This window comes from Heterodontus francisci, chromosome 1, assembly GCF_036365525.1.
Source record: "Heterodontus francisci isolate sHetFra1 chromosome 1, sHetFra1.hap1, whole genome shotgun sequence".
Classification (NCBI taxonomy): Eukaryota; Metazoa; Chordata; class Chondrichthyes; order Heterodontiformes; family Heterodontidae; genus Heterodontus; species Heterodontus francisci.
This window is the reverse complement of record NC_090371.1, coordinates 206,415,057-206,434,042: the sequence shown is the minus strand read 5'-3', so window position 1 is coordinate 206,434,042 and position 18,986 is coordinate 206,415,057. Positions and strand designations below refer to the sequence as shown.

The 18,986-nt window shown below is 46.1% G+C and overlaps 1 protein-coding gene across 12 annotated transcripts in view; it reads left to right on the top strand.

Annotated features, from left to right (window-relative positions):
- The first annotated feature begins 5,401 nt into the window (after positions 1 to 5,401).
- The window catches only part of arfip1 (ADP-ribosylation factor interacting protein 1 (arfaptin 1)), a 234,439-nt gene continuing 220,854 nt past the window's right edge, over positions 5,402 to 18,986 (top strand). For 5 of the 12 annotated variants that reach the window (XM_068040928.1, XM_068040898.1, XM_068040908.1 and 2 more), the window contains exon 1: positions 5,402 to 5,509. The gene's annotated coding sequence lies outside the window, so the exon portion shown is untranslated. Of the gene's footprint in view, positions 5,510 to 5,690; positions 5,781 to 12,023; positions 12,179 to 18,986 lie in introns of those variants that run through there. The other 7 variants (XM_068040934.1, XM_068040878.1, XM_068040919.1 and 4 more) reach the window with 5 other exon arrangements.

Below are 18,986 nucleotides of genomic sequence, written 5' to 3'. Positions count from 1 at the left end.
GCAGGCATTAAGATTGGCGCAGGCTTGGAGGACCGAATGGCCTGTTCCTGTGCTGTACTGTTCTTTGTTTGTTTGTTCAAATTATGGACTGTTTTGATAGACTGAATAATGAATAACTATTTCCTCTATTTGGGAAATCAATGATAAAAGGTCATCAATTTAAAATTGCCAATAACAGAGAAATCGCTTTGTGGAGTTGGCTATTGGTGCATAGAATATTTTGCCATAAGGAGCAGTTGAGGCACAGCCCATAGAATCTTTTAAGGAAAATTTAGATAAATATTTAAAGCATTGGAAGATACAGGTTGGCAGGGTTAGAGTGAGGTTGCAGGGTTAGTTTAACATTGCTCCAGCAATTGATATGTTAGGTTGAATGGACTTCTCCTGTGCTGTATACTTCAATTATTCCAGTAAAGTATTATGCGTTGGAATTTCTTCCAGCCTTCCCTTCCATTAGCTAAGCTTGCCTGTAATTGGTATTGCTGATCAAATGATGTAAGGAATTTGCCCTCTGGGAAGTTCAAACTTCAGGACTTGGGCACATAACTACAGAGGCTGTTTGATGATAGATTAACACAGACCCTTGTGACATTGCTCAATGTCAACTGCATACAGAGACCTGTACATTGCATGAAATATCTTGTATTCAGAGAAGCAGATGTTGCCATGTGTCTGCTTCTGCATGAGACCTAACTATTACTGCTAGATTTCAGATTGGGAAGAGAAACCCATCCGCCACTGTCAGGTACCATTCAGTAAATTAAAACAAAGATATGCCTTAGGCCAACTTTTGTGCAGAGGCCCACTGGTAGCTATGTGCAAACCATACCATGACACCAGCAATGTAGTAAAATGCCCCAAGGCATTTCACAGGAGCATTTTCAAACAAAATTTGTCACTGAACCACGCTAGACATGAAAACAGAAAGTGCCATAAATACTCATTGGGTCAGGCGGCATCTCTGAAGAGAGAAACAAAGTTAATGCTTCTTGTCAATGACCTTTCGTCAGACTGTCTGAACATTTCAGTTCTGACGCTAGGTCATTGACCTTAAATGGTAACCCTGTTTCTCTCCACAGATGCTGCCTGACCTGCTGATATTTTTCCAGCATTTTCCAATTTTATTTCAGATTTCCAGCATCCGCAATCACTTGTTTTTGTGTAAGAAGATATTAGGACAGATGAACAAACGCTTGGTCAAAGAGATAGCTTTTAAAGAATGTCTTAAAGCAGAAAAGAGAGGTAGAGAGCAATGTTCCTTCGAAGCTGTACAGGTGCGTGGCTGCTCAGCAATCAGGAATGTGTCGTGCAGGGAACAAACAGGATGCACACAGATAATAAAATAAAAGCAAAATACTGCAGATGCTGGAAATCTGAAATAAAAACAGAAAGTCAGAAAGTGCTGGAAATACTCAGCAGGTCTGGCAGCATCTGTGGAGAGAGAAACAGAGTTAACGTTTAACATTAACAGTTCCGATGAAAGGTCACTGACCTAAAACGTTAACTCTGCTTCTCTCTCCACAGATGCTCCCAGACCTGCTGAGTGTTTCCAGCACTCATCTCATCATTCAGTGTCAAGCCTCCCTGTTCTATCTCCCTGGTAAATGCTGAAGTGAAATAATTATTTAACATTTCTGCCATCTATAATTACCTGTGGTGTATTACACACGAACATAGGAACATACGAATTAGGAGCAGGAGTAGGCCACTCGTCCCCTCGAGCCTGCTCCGCTAGTCAATAAGTTCATGGCTGGACTGATTACTCCACATTTCCACCTACTCCTGATAACCTTTCACCCCCTTGCTTATCAAGAATCTATCTACCTCTGCCTTAAAAATATTCAAAGACTCTGCTTCCACTGCCTTTTGAGGAAGAGAATTTCAAAGACTCACGACCCTCTGAGAGAAAAAAATTTCTCCTCATCTCTGTCTTAAATGGGTGACCCCTTATTTTCAAACAATGACCCCTTGATCGAGATTCTCCCACAAGGGGAAATACCTTTCCATATCCACCCTGTCAAGACCCCTCAGGATCTTATATGTTTCAATCACGTCGCCTCTTACTCTTCTAAATTCCAGCGGATACAAGCCCAGCCTGTCCAATCTTTCCTCGTAAGACAGGCCACCCATTCCAGGTATTAGTCTAGTAAACTTTCTCTGTACTGCCTCCAACGCATTTACATCCTTCCTTAAATAAGGAGACCAGTGCTGTACACAGTACTCCAGATGTGGTCTCACCAATGCCCTGTATAGCTGAAGCATAATCTGCCTACTTTTGTATTCAATTCCCCTTGCAATAAACAATAACATTCTATTAGCTTTCCTAATTACGTGCTGTACCTGCATACTAACCTTTTGCAAGTCATGCACTAGGAGACTCCGATCTGTCTGCATCTCAGAGCTCTGCAATCTCTCACCATTTAGATAATATGCTTCTTTTTTATTCTTCCTGCCAAAGTGGACAATTTCACACTTTCCCACATTATACTCCATTTGCCAGGTCTTTGCCCACTCACTTAACCTATCTTATATCCCTTTGTAGCCCCCTTATGTCCTCTTCACAAGTTACTGTCCTATCTATCTTTGTGTCATCAGCAAATTTAGCAACCATACCTTTGGTCCCTTCATCTAAGTCATTTATATAAATTGTAAAAAGTTCAGGCCCCAGCACAGATCCCTGTGACACACCACTTGTTACATCTTGCCAAACAGAAAATGACCCATTTATGCTTACTCTGTTTCCTGTTAGCTAACCAAACTTCTATACATGCCAATATGTTACCCCCTATACCATGAGCTTTATTTTCTGCAATAACCTTTGATGTGGCACCTTATCAAATGCCTTCTGGAAATCTAAGTACAATACATCCACCGGTTCCCCTTTATCCACAGCACATGTAACTCCCTCAAAGAACTCCAGTAAATTGGTTAAACATGATTTCCCTTTCACAAAACCATGTTGACTCTGCCTGATTACCTTGAATTTTTCTAAATGTCCTGCTAGAACATCTTTAATATTAATCCTGTCTGTTCCTTAATACACTATTCCTATCCCAGATTTCCTTTTTGTATTGATGTGCCTGTAAAATATTTTACTATGTTGTTCTATGTTCTTTGATAATCTAATTTCACAGTTCCTCTTTGCCTTCCTATTTTTTGACTTCTCTCCTAATCTCCTCACATTCTCTGTCATACACTTCACTGCTGTCTTTGGACTGAATGTATGTCTCTTTCCAAACCTTCAATTGTTCCCTTATGTCTTTATTCATTCATAGAGCCTCACTAGTGTTTAGTTTGTTCTTTACTTTTAGCAGAATATATTTTTCCTGCATTCCGCTGAACATGGTTTTAATAATTTTTCATTGTTGTTCCATATAGTTGTTTGCCAATATTGTCACCCATTTTATTTTCCCAAGTTCTAATCTCAGCCCTTCAAAATCAGCATTTCTCAAATTTATTAACCTGCTTTTCATCATACATATGTCCTTCTCTATTATCAGCTTAAAACATATTTTACTACATAGATGCCTCCCTATTTTTAGTTCTTTTATCTCCTCTGGTTCATTCCCTGTCACTAGCTCCAAAAGCGAATCTTTCCTTGTTGAGCTTTTTACTTACTGGGTTAGAAAGAAGTCCTGTACACATTGTAGGCACTCCATTGCCTGATCCCCTTTAGCTACCTCTGCTGTCCAATTAATATCAGGGTAGTTGAAATCCCCCATGATTATTACTGTATGTTTTTTATTTAACTTGTCTGCATATTGCTTGCCATTAGGTGGTCTGTACACTACATCTATTAGTGTGATTGATCCTTTATTATCTTTTATCTCCATCCATATGGATTTTATTTTTGTCTTTCTGATAGCTGTGTCCCTATTTTTCTACTGCCAGTCTGTGGGACCCGTATGTCGCTCCAGGTGTCAGTCTGTGTGGCCCGGATGTCGCAACAGGTGCCAGACTGCGGGATCCAGGTGCCAGTCTGTGGGGCCCGGATGTCGCTCCAGGTGCCTGTCTGTGTGGCCCGGATGTCGTTCCAGGTGTCAGTCTGTAGGGCCCGGATGTCGCTCCAGGTGCCAGTCTGTAGGGCTCGGATGTCGCTCCAGGTGCCAGTCTGTGGGACCCGGATGTCGCTCCAGGTGCCAGTCTGTAGGGCCCGGATGTCACTAAAAGTGCCAGTCTGTGGGGCCCGGATGTCGCTCCAGGTGCCAGTCTGTAGGGCCCGGATGTCGCTCCAGGTGCCAGTCTGTGGGGCCTGGATGTCGCTCCAGGTGCCAGTCTGTGGGGCCTGGATGTCGCTCCAGGTGTCAGTCTGTGGGACCCAGATGTCGCTCCAGGTATCAGTCTGTGGGGCCCAGATGTGGGCTCCAGGTGCCAGTCTGTGAGGCCGGATGTCGCTCCAGGTGCCAGTCTGTGGGGCCCGGATGTCGCTCCAGGTGCCAGTCTGTGGGACCCAGATGTCGCTCCAGGTGCCAGTCTGTGTGGCCAGATGTCGCTCCAGGTGTCAGTCTGTGTGGCCCGGATGTCGCTCCAGGTGCCAGTCTGTGTGGCTCGGATGTCGCTCCAGGTGTCAGTCTGTGGAGCCCGGATGTGGGCTCCAGGTGTCAGTCTGTGGGACCCGGATGTCGCTCCACGTGCCAGTCTGTGTGGCCGGATGTCGCTCCAGGTGTCAGTCTGTGGGGCCCAGATGTCGTTCCAGGTGCCAGTCTGTGAGGCCTGGATGTCGCTCCAGGTGTCAGTCTGTGGGGCCCAGATGTGGGCTCCAGGTGCCAGTCTGTGTGGCCGGATGTCGCTCCAGGTGCCAGTCTGTGGGGCCTGAATGACACTCCAGGTGCCAGTCTGTGGGACCCAGATGTCGCTCCAGGTGCCAGTCTGTGTGGCCGGATTTCGCTCCAGGTGTCAGTCTGTGTGGCCCGGATGTCGCTCCAGGTGCCAGTCTGTGTGGCTCGGATGTCGCTCCAGGTGTCAGTCTGTGGGACCCAGATGTCACTCCAGGTGCCAGTCTGTGGGACCCAGATGTCGCTCCAGGTGTCAGTCTGTGGGACCCAGATGTCGCTCCAGGTGCCTGTCTGTGGGCCCGGATGTCACTCCAGGTGTCAGTCTGTGGGACCCAGATGTCGCTCCAGGTGCCTGTCTGTGGGCCCGGATGTCACTCCAGGTGTCAGTCTGTGGGACCCAGATGTCGCTCCAGGTGTCAGTCTGTGGGGCCCGGATGTTGCTCCAGGTGCCAGTCTGTGTGGCCCGGATGTCGCTCCAGGTGCCAGTCTGTGTGGCTCGGATGTCGCTCCAGGTGTCAGTCTGTGGGACCCAGATGTCACTCCAGGTGCCAGTCTGTGGGACCCGGATGTCGCTCCAGGTGTCAGTCTGTGGGGCCCGGATGTCGCTCCAGGTGCCAGTCTGTGTGGCCCGGATGTTGTTACTCTCTTACTTCCGGGAGCGGCTTCATTGACCGCGGCGGACGAGTTGATGACATAAACAGTAGAAAAAAAGAGCAGCCGAAGATCGGAAGGAGGTGAGAGCCGAGCTGGGGTTGCGGGTTCCTGACGTACCTGGTGTCAGGTCGTCATAGTCAACAGTAACGGTGGGAGTAGCGGCAGAGAGGCCGGTGTGAGCCGGATCTGGGAGCCTTGTTGGGCTGGAGGCGCTGCTCCTGCTCTCGGGGGTGGGCCGAGCTGTGCGGAAGCAGCCGCTGCTCTCCCCGCTCCTCAGGCCTCCGCCTACGTGTCCAGGCGGTGTTGGCGCTTGATGCCAACACGGACTCCGTGGCATACAGAATTTACACGGTAAAGCGTTTAATTGCCTGTCCTAATACCTGCTTTTGCCAGGAGTCATGTTTTGTGTGATTAGCTCATGTGAAGCGCTTTGGAACCTTTCCCAAGTCGAAGGTTTTTATATAAATGCAATTTGTTTTTTTTTGCATAGAAAATCCCTGGCGTTTACTTTGCAGATGCTTCAGTGAACTCGTGGCTGAGGCCCATAAGTAGGGGCAGAGCTGTTAGATTTTCAGAAGTACAAGCTCAAAAAGCTTTCTTTAAGAAAAATTCAAATTTCTACGTTCAAATTAACATATTTAGCTGGTTGGTTTTATAGCTTAGTGTTTGGAGTTTAACTGGATTAACGATGCAGTACTCTTGAGATTTATTTCGTCAATGTCAATACTGCAGTTAACCAGTAATGGGAACACAGAATAGTGCAGAAAAATAGCACACTACTTACTCCCTTCTACTGCCCCTGTTTTCAGAAAGGGAATGTAATACCCCATGAATACCATTTGTTAGTATTCCATGTCATGTAAAAGTGCCGCCCAACACACTTGGGAGGGACAGTCGCAACATGGATACGAAATTGGCTGAGTGATAGGAAACCGAGAGTAGTGAGTGGTAAATGCTTGTTTTTTGGATTGGAGGAAGGTTTGTAGTGGTGATCCCTTGGGGTCAGTTTTAGGAACTTTGCTCTTCCTGAAATATATTAATGTCTTTGACGTTGGTGTACAGGGCACAATTTAAAAATTTGCTAATGATACAAAACTTGGAAGCATTGTGAGCAGTGAGGAGGATAACGTATAACTTCAACAGAACGTAGACAGGTTGGTGGAATAGTCAGCCAGGTAGCAGATGAAATTCAATGCCGAGAAGTGTGAAGTGATCCATTTTGGTAGGAAGAATGTGGAGAGACAGTATAAAATAAAGGGTACAATTCTAAAGGGGGTGCAGGAACAGAGGGACCTGGGTGTATGTGTGCATAAGTCATTGAAGGTGGCAGGACAGGTTAAAAGAGTGATGAATAAAGCATACAGTATTCTGGGCTTTATTAATAGGGGCATAGAGTACAAGAGCAAGGAAGTTATGTTAAACTTGTATAAAACGCTGGTTCGGCCTCAACTGGAGTATTGTGTCCAGTTTTGAGCGCTGCAGTTTCGGAAAGATGTGAAGGCATTGGAGAGAAAAGATTCATGAGAATGGTTGCAGGGATAAGGAACTTCAGTTACGTGGATAGATTGGAGAAGTTGGGACTGTTTTCCTTGGAGAAGAGAAGGTTGAGAGGAGATTTAATAGAGGCATTCAAATCATGAGTTGTCTGGATAGAGTAGATAGGGTGAAACTGTTCCCTTTGGTGGAAGGATTGAGAACAAGAGGTCATAGAATTAGGGTAATGGGCAAAAGAAGCAATGGCAACATGAGGGAAAACTTTCACGCAGTGCGTGGTTGGGATCTGGAATGCAAAGCCTGAGAGTGTGATGGAGGTAGATTCAGTCGATGCATTCAGAAGAGGATTGGATTGTTATCTGAAGAGGAAGAATGTGCAGTGCTATGGGGAGAAGGCGGGGGAATAGCACTAGGAATTGATCCTTCAGAGAGCCAGCGCAGAGACGATGGGCTGACTGTCTGTCTTCTGTGCTGTAACAATTCTGTGATGGTTTGAAAACAGTCCATTTTAAAACTGTACTTTTAGGCTGTGTTTAGACTGCAACTTTACATTTTTTTGGGGCTTTTCTTTTGGTTCACATGAACTTAGTTGTAATGTAATATTTACTGCTTTTTTTTGATATTGCAACTTTTGGCAATCAGTTGAAAATAGTGGGCAGCAGCTGTGGGGTATGCTGATAGACACAGTGGCAGTTGGGGCTCCCCACCAGCATTGTATACTTGGGAGATCACCATGCATAATTCTGCCATTGGGTCCTGATCTAATAGTGGATGTATGAAATCCATTGGAGAGGGTAATTTGTCCCAGCATGAAATATAACTGCAGGGTAATGTCAGACCAGGTTTAGCAGATGTTTAGTGGGTCTGTTGGAGTTACTGGGCACAAGATAACGTTACCAAACAGCTGGTTTAAATATGTTGAAAAGGCAGGTATTCCTCCCTATACTCATTATATAAAAACCGAAAGTGCCCGAAATACTCAGCAGGTCTGACAGTATCTGTGGAGAGAGAAACAGAGTTAACGTTTCAGGTCTGTCACCTTTCATCAGAACTGGCAAAGGTTAGAAATGTAATAGACTTTGAGCAAGTGAAAAGGGGTGGGTCGGGGAAGAAGAACAAAAGGGAAGGTGTATGATGGGGTAGAGTGCAAGAGAGATTAAATAACAGATGCCACAGAACAAAAGGCAAAAAGAGTAATAATAGTTGCAGTAAAAGACAAAGCATTAGTCCAAAGAGAGTGTTCATGGCAGAATAATGAACAACTCTGTCCAATGCAAAAACTTGAAGAACAAGCTGAAGACCGGCATGTGGTTAAAAAATAAAATAAAATTTTGAAAAAAGGCAGTCATGCTCTGAAATTGTTGAACTCAATGTTGAGTCCAGAATGCTGTACAGTGCTTAATCGGAAGATGAGACGCTGTTTCTCGAGCTTGCGTTGAGGTTCACTGGAACACTGCAGCAGGCCAAAAACAGAAATGCGGGCGTGAGAGCAGGGTGGTGAATTAAAATGGCAAGCAACCAGAAGCTTGGAAGTCATGCTTGCGAATTGAGTGGAGGTGTTCCGCAAAGCGGTCACCCAGTCTGTGTTTGGCCCCCCCAGTGTAGGGCGATCGCATTGTGAGCAGCAAATACAGTATACTAAATTGAAAGAAGTACAACCTGAAAGGAGTGTTTGGGGCCTTGGATGATGAGAAAGGGGGTAAAAGGGTAGGTATTACACCACCTGCAATTACGTGGGAAGGGGACGAGGTGTCAGGGATGATGGAGGAGTGGGCCAGGGTGTTGCAGAGGGGATGGTCCATTTGGAATGCTGACAGGGGAAGGGAAGATGTGTTTGGTGGTGGCGTTACGCTGCAGGTGGCGGAAATAGCGAAGGATGATCCTTTGGATGTGGAGGCTGGTGGGGTGGAAAGTGAGGACAAGGGGAACCTTGTCACGGTTCTGGGAAGTGGGTTGGACGTGGTCGAGGGCCCTGTCAACCGCAATGGCGGGAGGATCCTCAATTTGAAGGAAAAAGGAAAGTCTAACAGAAGCACTTTTGTATATAGTTGCATCATCAGAACAGATGTGTTGGAGTTGGAGAAACTGGGATAATGGAATGGAGACCTTACAGGAGGCAGGGTGTGAGGAAGTATCGTCAAGTAGCTGTGGGAGTCCGTGGGCTTATGATAGTGGACAGCTTACCCCCAGCGATGGCGACAGAGAAGTCAGGGAAGGGAAGTGTCGGAGATGGCCCATGTGAAGGTGAGACAAGGGTGGAAGTTGGAGGCAAAGTTGAAGTTTTCCAGTTCGGGGCGAGAGTAGGAAATGGCACCGATAGTCATCAATGCACTGGAGAAAGAGTTGGAGGAGGGGGTCCATTATATTTATAGTTTAATGTACTGTCTAGGTGTTCTGTGTATATGTAGATCTTCAAGTTCAAATTCCAGGGAGGCAGTACAGCAAGCAAATTAATAGATATTGCAGTGACTGATCTCTGATCAGAAGAAGGAATTTTCCTCCACGCAAGATCAGGTGGCAGGTTGTTCAACCTTGCCCGTCTAAGAGCGAAGACCAAAGTACGGAAAGTCCTCATCAGGGAACTTCTCTTTGCTGACGATGCTGCATTAACATCTCACACTGAAGAGTGTCTGCAGAATTTCGTCGACAGGTTTGCGGCTGCCTGCAATGAATTTGGCCTAACCATCAGCCTCAAGAAAACAAACATCATGGGACAGGATGTCAGAAATGCTCCATCCATCAATATCGGCGACACGCTCTGGAAGTGGTTCAAGAGTTCACCTACCTAGGCTCAACTATCACCAGTAACCTGTCTCTAGATGCAGAAATCAACAAGCGCATGGGAAAGGCTTCCACTGCTATGTCCAGACTGGCCAATAGAGTGTGGGAAAATGTCACACTGACACGGAGCACAGACGTCCGAGTGTATCAAGCCTGTGTCCTCAGTACCTTGCTCTACGGCAGCGAGGCCTGGACAACGTATGTCAGCCAAGAGCGACGTCTCAATTCATTCCATCTTCGCTGCCTCCAGAGAATCATTGGCATCAGGTGGCAGGACTGTATCTCCAACACAGAGGTCCTTGAGGTGGCCAACATCCCCAGCTTATACACCCTACTGAGCCAGCGGCGCCTGAGTTGGCTTGGCCATGTGAGCCGCATGGAAGATGGCAGGATCCCCAAGGACACATTGTACAGCGAGCTCGCCACTGGTATCAGACCCACCGGCCATCCATGTGTCCGCTTTAAAGACATCTGCAAACGCGACATGAAGTCCTGTGACATTGACCACAAGTCGTGGGAGTCAGTTGCCAGCGATCGCCAGAATTGCGGGCAGCCATAAAGGCGGAGCTAAAGTGTGGCGAGTCGAAGAGACTTAGCAGTTGGCAGGAAAAAAGACAGAAGCGCAAGGGGAGAGCCAACTGCGAAACAGCCCTGACAACCAATTTTATCTGCAGCACCTGTGGAAGAGTCTGTCACTCTAGTATTGGCCTTTATAGCCACTCCCAGGCGCTGCTCCACAAACCACTGACCACCTCTAGGCGCTTACCCATTGTCTCTCGAGATAAGGAGGCCAAAGAAGATGATCTCTGATCAATTGCTATTGTATAATTGTAAGCTTAAGAATCATTGGTATTGAGATTTTGGCTGATCTATTAGATTTGTGATTGCTAGCACATGCTTGGCATTGCGCTTTCAATAAAATTATGTTTGTATACTTCCTCTCAAATATGTTTTTGGTTTCTCTTGTGCAGTTAGACAACTGGCTTTGCCAGTTTCAGGTCCTGCTGACAAGTGATTTTGCATTTTTAAAAAATTATCATTGTCCTTACTGACAGGTCGATTTGTTGTCTTCCACAATTAGGTCTTTGTCCGTATTCTGGCCACAATATCTAGGATCTGTACACAATTGAGCAGTTTTGATGGTAGTCTCAGTTTAACCCCTCCTCTCATTTTGCTACCTAAAACCTCCTTGTAGATTAGTAAGCATTTTGGTTACTCCTTTTAAGATGTGGTCCTTCTGTAATATAAGGCTACCAAGTACAGGATGGTAAGTTATTATGATGGCATACAGTGTTCTTGTATTGACATATGACAACTGCCGTGACTGTGGTAGCTAGCATGATGGCACAAACCTACACTTCGGTCGCTATCTTTGTCCATCTCATCTATGTGACATTACCTCCACTGTACTTAGCACATCTGCATTGTAGTTTCAAAAGAAGGAAATCCAATGGTTTATTGGTCACAAGCTGATTCAACACAGTCCAAGTAGGTTTCATTCTAATGCAAAATACTGCAGATGCTGGAAATCTGAAATAAAAACACGAAATGCTGGAAATACTCAGCAGGTCTGGCAGCATCTGTGGGGAGGGAAGCAGAGTTAATGTTTCAGGTCAGTGACCCTTCTTCAGATGATTTCTTGTTTTTATTTCAGGTTTCATCCTAACACAGCCTTCTGGCCCTCAGACTTGAAATTTAGATTGTTTCACATGGTCTCTTCCCTCCTGTCAATTTGTGCCATTGCATGTCTTGCCTAATCTCTGCTATGCCTATCTAGCCTGAATTTTATTTGTGCATATTCATGGGGACACATTGGTTGCTGCTCTGGACCCAAGCTCATTACTTCTGTATTGCTTTAAAAAATTCTTTTCAGGTCTTCTCTGTCCACAGATGCTGCCAGACCTGCTGATTTATTTCCAGCATTTTTTGTTTTTACTTCTCTATTACTTACACCCCTCTATCACTCTTTCCTTTCTCACCTGGCTTGCTACCTTTATTTCTGCTCTTGACTATCTTGTGTCCTCTCCATCCCTGCCTCAAACAATCACCCCTTAATGACCCTTCTCTCCCACCACTATTCCAGATTTAAATTCTTCCTTGCTGAAGTCCATTGCTACCCTTTCTACCCTTTGTGGCTGTCCCAGCAATTCTCAAACTGGCCTGTTATTTTCTGCTGATTGCCCTTAATTACTTTCTTGTCATCAACAGAGCAAGGGATCATTGTGAGTTTTTTTTTTAAATTGAAATGATTCCCATTGTTCAAACCAGTGGATTAAACTTCCTTGCCAAACCAGTTTCTTGCTCCTTATCTGATTATAGGAAGAAGACAGTGGATTAAAATGAGTTTGCATGTAAATTTAGTATCAGCTTCCAGGTGATTTAGAGAACAAAACTGTGGAACAAAAACAGATGCTGGATACACTTAGCAGATCAGATAGCCAACATCAGGAGAGAACAGATGAGTTAACTTTCAGGTAAGAGATCCTTTATCAGAGCTGGATGGTATTAATAGATAAAACAATAAAATAGTGGGGCAGCGCAGTGGTTAGCACCGCAGCCTCATAGCTCCAGGGACCTGGGTTCAATTCTGGGTACTGCCTGTGTGGAGTTTGCAAGTTCTCCCTGTGACCGCGTGGGTTTTCACCGGGTGCTCCGGTTTCCTCCCACAGCCAAAGACTTGCAGGTGATAGGTAAATTGGCCATTGTAAGTTGCCCCTAGTGTAGGCAGGTGGTAGGGAATATGGGATTACTGTTCTTTTTTTCTTTTTCTTTCTTTTGGGCCTCCTTATCTCGAGAGACAATGGATACGCGCCTGGAGGTGGTCAGTGGTTTGTGAAGCAGCGCCTGGAGTGGCTATAAAGGCCAATTCTGGAGTGACAGGCTCTTCCACAGGTGCTGCAGAGAAATTTGTTTGTTGGGGCTGTTGCACAGTTGGCTCTCCCCTTGCGCCTCTGTCTTTTTTCCTGCCAACTACTAAGTCTCTTCGACTCGCCACAATTTAGCCCTGTCTTTATGGCTGCCCGCCAGCTCTGGCGAATGCTGGCAACTGACTCCCACGACTTGTGATCAATGTCACACGATTTCATGTCGCGTTTGCAGACGTCTTTATAACGGAGACATGGACGGCCGGTGGGTCTGATACCAGTGGCGAGCTCGCTGTACAATGTGTCTTTGGGGATCCTGCCATCTTCCATGCGGCTCACATGGCCGAGCCATCTCAAGCGCCGCTGACTCAGTAGTGTGTATAAGCTGGGGGTGTTGGCCGCTTCAAGGACTTCTGTGTTGGAGATATAGTCCTGCCACCTGATGCCAAGTATTCTCCGAAGGCAGCGAAGATGGAATGAATTGAGACGTCGCTCTTGGCTGGCATACGTTGTCCAGGCCTCGCTGCCGTAGAGCAAGGTACTGAGGACACAGGCCTGATACACTCGGACTTTTGTGTTCCGTGTCAGTGCGCCATTTTCCTGTAGGGATTACTGTAGGGTTAGTATAAATGGGTGGTTGTAGGTCAGCACAGACTCGGTGGGCCGAAGGGCCTGTTTCAGTGCTGTATCTCTAAATAAATAAGCACTGAAAAAATAAAGAACAATGGGTGAGTAGGAAGGTCACGCATGCATGAGAGAAGAAATGGAATAAACTGTAAAGTGGGAAAAGGGAGTTGATTAAATGACTGAAGTGATATTAACTATAAGATAGGAGGCATAATGAGAAAAATTACAGACAAGGGGAATGGGGGAAGGCAGTTAAAAATGGAAGTGTGAAAAACTGGCAAAGTGGAGAAGTGTCCAGAAGCCTAAGGAGAAGAATAATGTGGGTCAACATCAAGTGTTCCAATGGAGGGTGCCCACTGCAAACACCAATTTATCTCTTTCCCTGCCCCTGAAATGACAATTGAGAAAAGAGGATGGCATTTTGGAAGTTCTGTGGTGGAAACTGGCATAATCGGAGCAAATGCAAAGACCAGAAGCTGGAAGGGGAGAAGTACAATTTAGGTAGCTGTGGGAGTTTTGTTTTCTTGATTCATTCATGGGATGTGGGCGTCGCTGTCTAGGCCAGCATTTATTGCCCATCCTTAATTGCCCTTGAGGAGGTGGTGGTGAGCTGCCTTCTTGAACCGCTGCAGTCCATGTGAAGTAGGTTCACCCACTGTGCTGTCAGGAAGGGAGTTCCAGAATTTTGGCCCAGTGACAGTGAAGGAACGGCGATACAGTTCCAAGTCAGGATGGTGTGTGACTTGGAGGGGAACTTGCAGGTGGTGGTGTTCCCATGCATTTACTGCCCTTGTCCTTCTAATTGGTAGAGGGCACGGGTTTGGAAGGTGCTGTCTAAGCAGCCTTGTTGCGTTGCTGCAGTGCATCTTGTAGTTGGTACACACTGCTGCCACTGTGCGTCAGTGGTGGAGGGAGTGAATGTTTGTGGATGGAGTGCCAATCAAGTGGGCTGCTTTGTCCTGGATGATGTGAGCTTCTTGAGTGTTGTTTGAGCTGCACCCATCCAGACAAGTGGACAGTATTCCATCACACTCCTGACATGCCTTGTAGACCGTGGACAGGCTTTGGGGAGTCAGGAGATGAGCTACTCGCCGTAGGATTCCTAGCCTCTGACCGGCTTTTATAGCCACGGTATTGATATGGCTACTCCAGTTTCTGGTCAATGGTAACCCCTAGGATGTTGATAGTGGGGAATTTAGCAATCGTAATGCCATTGGATGTCAAGGGGAGATGGTTAGATTCTGTCTTGTTGGGCATGGCATTGCCTGGCACTTGTGAGGCGCGAATGTTACTTGTCACTTATCAGCCCAAGCCTGGATATTGTCCATGTCTTGCTGCATTTCTACACAGACTGCTTCAGTATCTGAGGAGTCACAAATGGTGCTGAACATTGTGCAATCATCAGCGAACATCCCCACTTCTGACCTTCTGATTGAAGGAAGGTCATTGATGAAGCAGCTGAAGATGGTTGGGCCTAGGACACTACTCCTGAGGAACTCCTGCAGTGATGTCCTGGAGCTCAGATGATTGACCTCCAACAATCACAACTATCTTACTTTGCGTTAGGTATGACTGCAACCAGTGGAGAGTTTTCCCTGATTCCCATTGATTCAGTTTTGCTTGGGCTCCTTGATGACATACTCAGTCAAATGATTTCTTGATGTCAAGGGCAGTAACTCTCACCTCACCTTGAGTTCAGCTCTTTTGTCCATGTTTGAATCAAGGCTGTATTGGGGTCAGGAGCTGAATGGCCCTGGCGGAACCCAAACTGAGTGTCACTGAGCAGGTTATTGCTAAGCAGGTGCCGCTTGATATCACTGTCGATGACTCCTTCCATCACTTTGTTGACGATTGAGAGTAGGCTGATGGGGCGGTAATTGGCCGGGTTGTACTTGTCCTGCTATTTGCGTACAGGAGATACCTGGGCAATTTTCCACATTGCAGGGTTGATGCCAGCGTTGTAGCTGTACTGGAACAGCTTGGTGAGGGGCACGGCAAGTTCTGGAGCACAGGTCTTCAGTACTATTGCTGGAATATTATCAGGGTCCATAGCCTTTGCATTATCCAATGCCTTCAGTCGTTTCATGATATCACACAGAGTGATTCGAATTGGCTGAAGACTGGCATCTGTGATGCTGGGGACTTCAGGAGGAGGCCGAGGTGGATCATCAACTTGGCACTTCTGGCTGAAGATTGTTGCAAATGCTTCAGCCTTATCTTTCACACTGATGTGCTGGGCTCCCCCATCATTGAGAATGGGGATATTTGTGGAGCCACCTCCTACAGTTAGTTGTTTAATTATCCACCAAAATTCATGGCTGAATGTGGCAGGACTGCAGAGCTTAGATCTGATCCGTTGGTTTTGGGATTGCTTAGCTTTGTCTATCGCATGCAGATAGTCCTGTGTTGTAGCTTCACCAGGTTGACACCTCATTTTGAGGTATGCCTGGTGCTGCTCCTGGCATGCCCTCCTGCACTCTTCATTGAACCAGGGTTGGTCCCCGGCTTGATGGTAACGGTAAAGTGGAGGATATGCCGGGCCATGAGGTTACAGATTGTGTTTGAGTCCAATTCTGCTGCTGCTGATGGCCCAGAGCGTCTCGTGGGTGCCCAGTTTTGCATTGCTAGATCTGTTTGAAATATATCCCATTTAGCACAAGTGCCGCACAACATGATGGAGGGTATCCTCAATGTGAAGTCTCCACAAGGACTGTGTGATAGTCGGTCTTACCAATACTGTCATGGACAAATGCATCTGCGGCAGGCAGATTGGTGAGGACGAGGCCAAGTATATTTTTCCCGCTTGGTGGTTCCCTCATCACCTGCTGCAGACCCTGTCTGGCAGCTATGTCATTTAGGACTGCACCCTTGCCATCCTCAGTGCTTCCTCCAAGTGATGACCAACATGGAGGAATACTGACTCATCAGCTGAGGGAGGGCGGCAGGTGGTAATTAGCAGGATGTTTTCTTGCCCATGTTTGACCTGATGCCATGAGATGTCATGGGGTCCGGAGTCAATGTTGAGGACTCCCAAGGCAATTCCCTCGCGACCGTATACCTCTGTGCCGCCACCTCCCACATCCCACCAGGGATGGTGATGGCAGTGTCCGGGACATTGTCTGTAAGGTATGATTCCGTGAGTATGATTTTTTTCAACCTGCTGCTTGACTAGTCTGTGGGACAGCTCTCCCAACTTTGGCCCCCAGTTGTTAGTAAGGAGGACTTTGCAGGGTCGACAGGGCTGGGTTTGCCATTGTCGTTTCCAGTGCCTAGGTCGATGCCGGGTGGTCCATCTGGTTTCATTCTGTTTTATTGACTTCGTAGTGGTTAGATACAACTGAGTGGCTTGCTAGGGCACTTAAGAGTCCACCACATTGTTGTGGGTCTGGAGTCACATGTAGACCAGACCAGGTAAGGACAGCACATTCCTTCCCTAAAGGACATTAGTGAACCAGATGGATTTTTACAACAATTGACAATGGTTTCATGGCCATCATTAGACTAGCTTTAAATTACAGATTTATTAATTGAATTTAAATTCCACCTTCTGCTGTGGTGGGATTCGATCCCATGTCTGCAGAGAAATACCCTGGGTTACCAGTCCAGTGACAATACCACTACGCCACTGCCTCCCCCTAATGGGCTTATAATAGATGTCAGTGGACAGGAGCAGGTGCAAATGATTGGTCTACCAGCATAGTCATAACAGTAACTTGGGGAGAGGAAGTAGAAGTGGGCTATCCAAGATTGGGGGACTAAGATAGGACATTGTGAGGTTGGACAGCAGGAAATACCTCCAGAGACGATGAAGTCAGGAACAGTCTTGGAAATGACGGCTTGGTGTTCATTTAATTGGGTCCTGGTCCATGGGGAGATAGGTGCAGTTGTCAGAGTTGATATTTACTCTCAGTAAAGTAGAGGTCCTTTTGCCATTTAAGAGCACCATCAGCTCTGGTGTGGATGGTGGCATCATCACCTTCCACACCGGAGATTCCAAAATGTTTATTAATTACAGACTTGTGTCCAATGTGGTCAACAGAACTTCAGGTCAGTTACATTTCTTATGCCTCTGTCCTCATCTTTCTCTTTCTCCCAGCTCCCAATACATTCATGAGAGGGTACCCCCTTCTCACTTTTCACTCCACCAGTCTTGGCATTTAATAGATATTTCTGCAATGATCCTACCACCAAACACTTGGTTCCTTCCCCTTCTATGTCCAAAAGCAATTGTTCCTTTCCTAATGCACGGGCTCACTCTTGTACTGCTCCTCGCAACTGCATCCTTTCCCTAGCGTGTTTTTGTGAAATCACCGGATGAAACACATTAACCTCCTTTGACGCGACTGGTTGTGCCTCAAACATACTTGCTGGTTGAAGGAGAATTAACATGAACTCTTTCAACTTACTGCACCATATGTGCTGTTCGTGGTCCCGTATCTGTTCAACTGGGGGTTCTAAATGTGGAGATGACCATTTTGCGGAACGCCTCTTCTCTCCACCTGCGACCCCGAGCACCCTGTCGCTTGCCACTTCAATTCTCTTCCCCACATCCACTCTGACCTTTCCTCCTTTGGCTTTCTACACTTTTCCAAGGAAACTGAGGAACACTTCTGTTGCATACTTGGCAGTCTGCTGGCCTGAATATTGACTTTAATTATGCCTTAATTGACCTTGACTATAAATCCCACTTCCTCTTTTGCTGGAAGTACTTCGTGATGTGAGATGGATGTGCTGGCATTTTGGATCCAGAGGTACAAACTGGTTCTTGAGAACCTCTGTGCTGGGATTGCAGTCTGCACCCATGGTATCAACCTACTTTTTTCTTTTTCCAGACTTTTGGCTTACTGGAGCCTGTTTGTTTTGTAGTTCTTCTTTCCATTTCTACCTGCCTTACCTTCCCCACCATTTCAGTTATTCATGCATTCTCTATGTCTTGTAAGTGACTTGTGTTTCTCCCATTATGCCTCCAGTGTCTCGTGAATATCACTTTATCCATTTAACCATCTCCTGTTTCCCACTTTATTCATTCTGTCTTTCTGCCTGTGCGCGTGTCTGTGTTTTTGCCCATCCCCTTTCCCTTTATTCTGTTTATTTTCAAATTCTGTTTGTCCTTTAATATCTTCCAGTTCAGACACAGTCTATACCTGAACCATCAACTTATCTGTTATCTCCACAAATGCTCACTGTCCCGCTGAACATTTCCTGAACTTTATGCTTTCGTTTTGGGTTTCAGTTTGTATTGTGGGGTGGAATAACAAATTCTTACTATTGTGTTCCATGTTTGTCCCAGCAATGGGAGTGAATCTGTACATGTCCACATTTACTACACAAGCATCATTCTTGTGCACTTCCCTTCTTCGCCTTTAGTCCTGCTGTCGGATATTGCTCGTGACATTCACATGCATGAGGAATCTTATGTAAGTTTTTATTAGATCTGGCCTTAAGGCAGGTTCCAGCTACTGGTGCTTGAGAGTTCCAATGATTTAGGGTGCACGGCACTGAAAATTGAGAGTTGGTGTGAGTAATTTCTGCTTCGTATTGATGTTGAATTAGCATTATGGATCAACAGATCAATGGATGGCCTGATGCGAGTCTGGATTGAAGTGTAGTGAGACTCCTTGGTAGGGGATTTCCACATTGACACTTCATATAATAGTAAGCCAAAGCAATTGACTGGATCCACTGGATCTCCCAAACAATTTGTAGAGCTGCCTAGTCTGAACTTAAATGTTTAGCGAGTAGGGCTTCTTCCCTCCTGCTTTATAAGAAAGTACACTTTTAAATGTTGGGA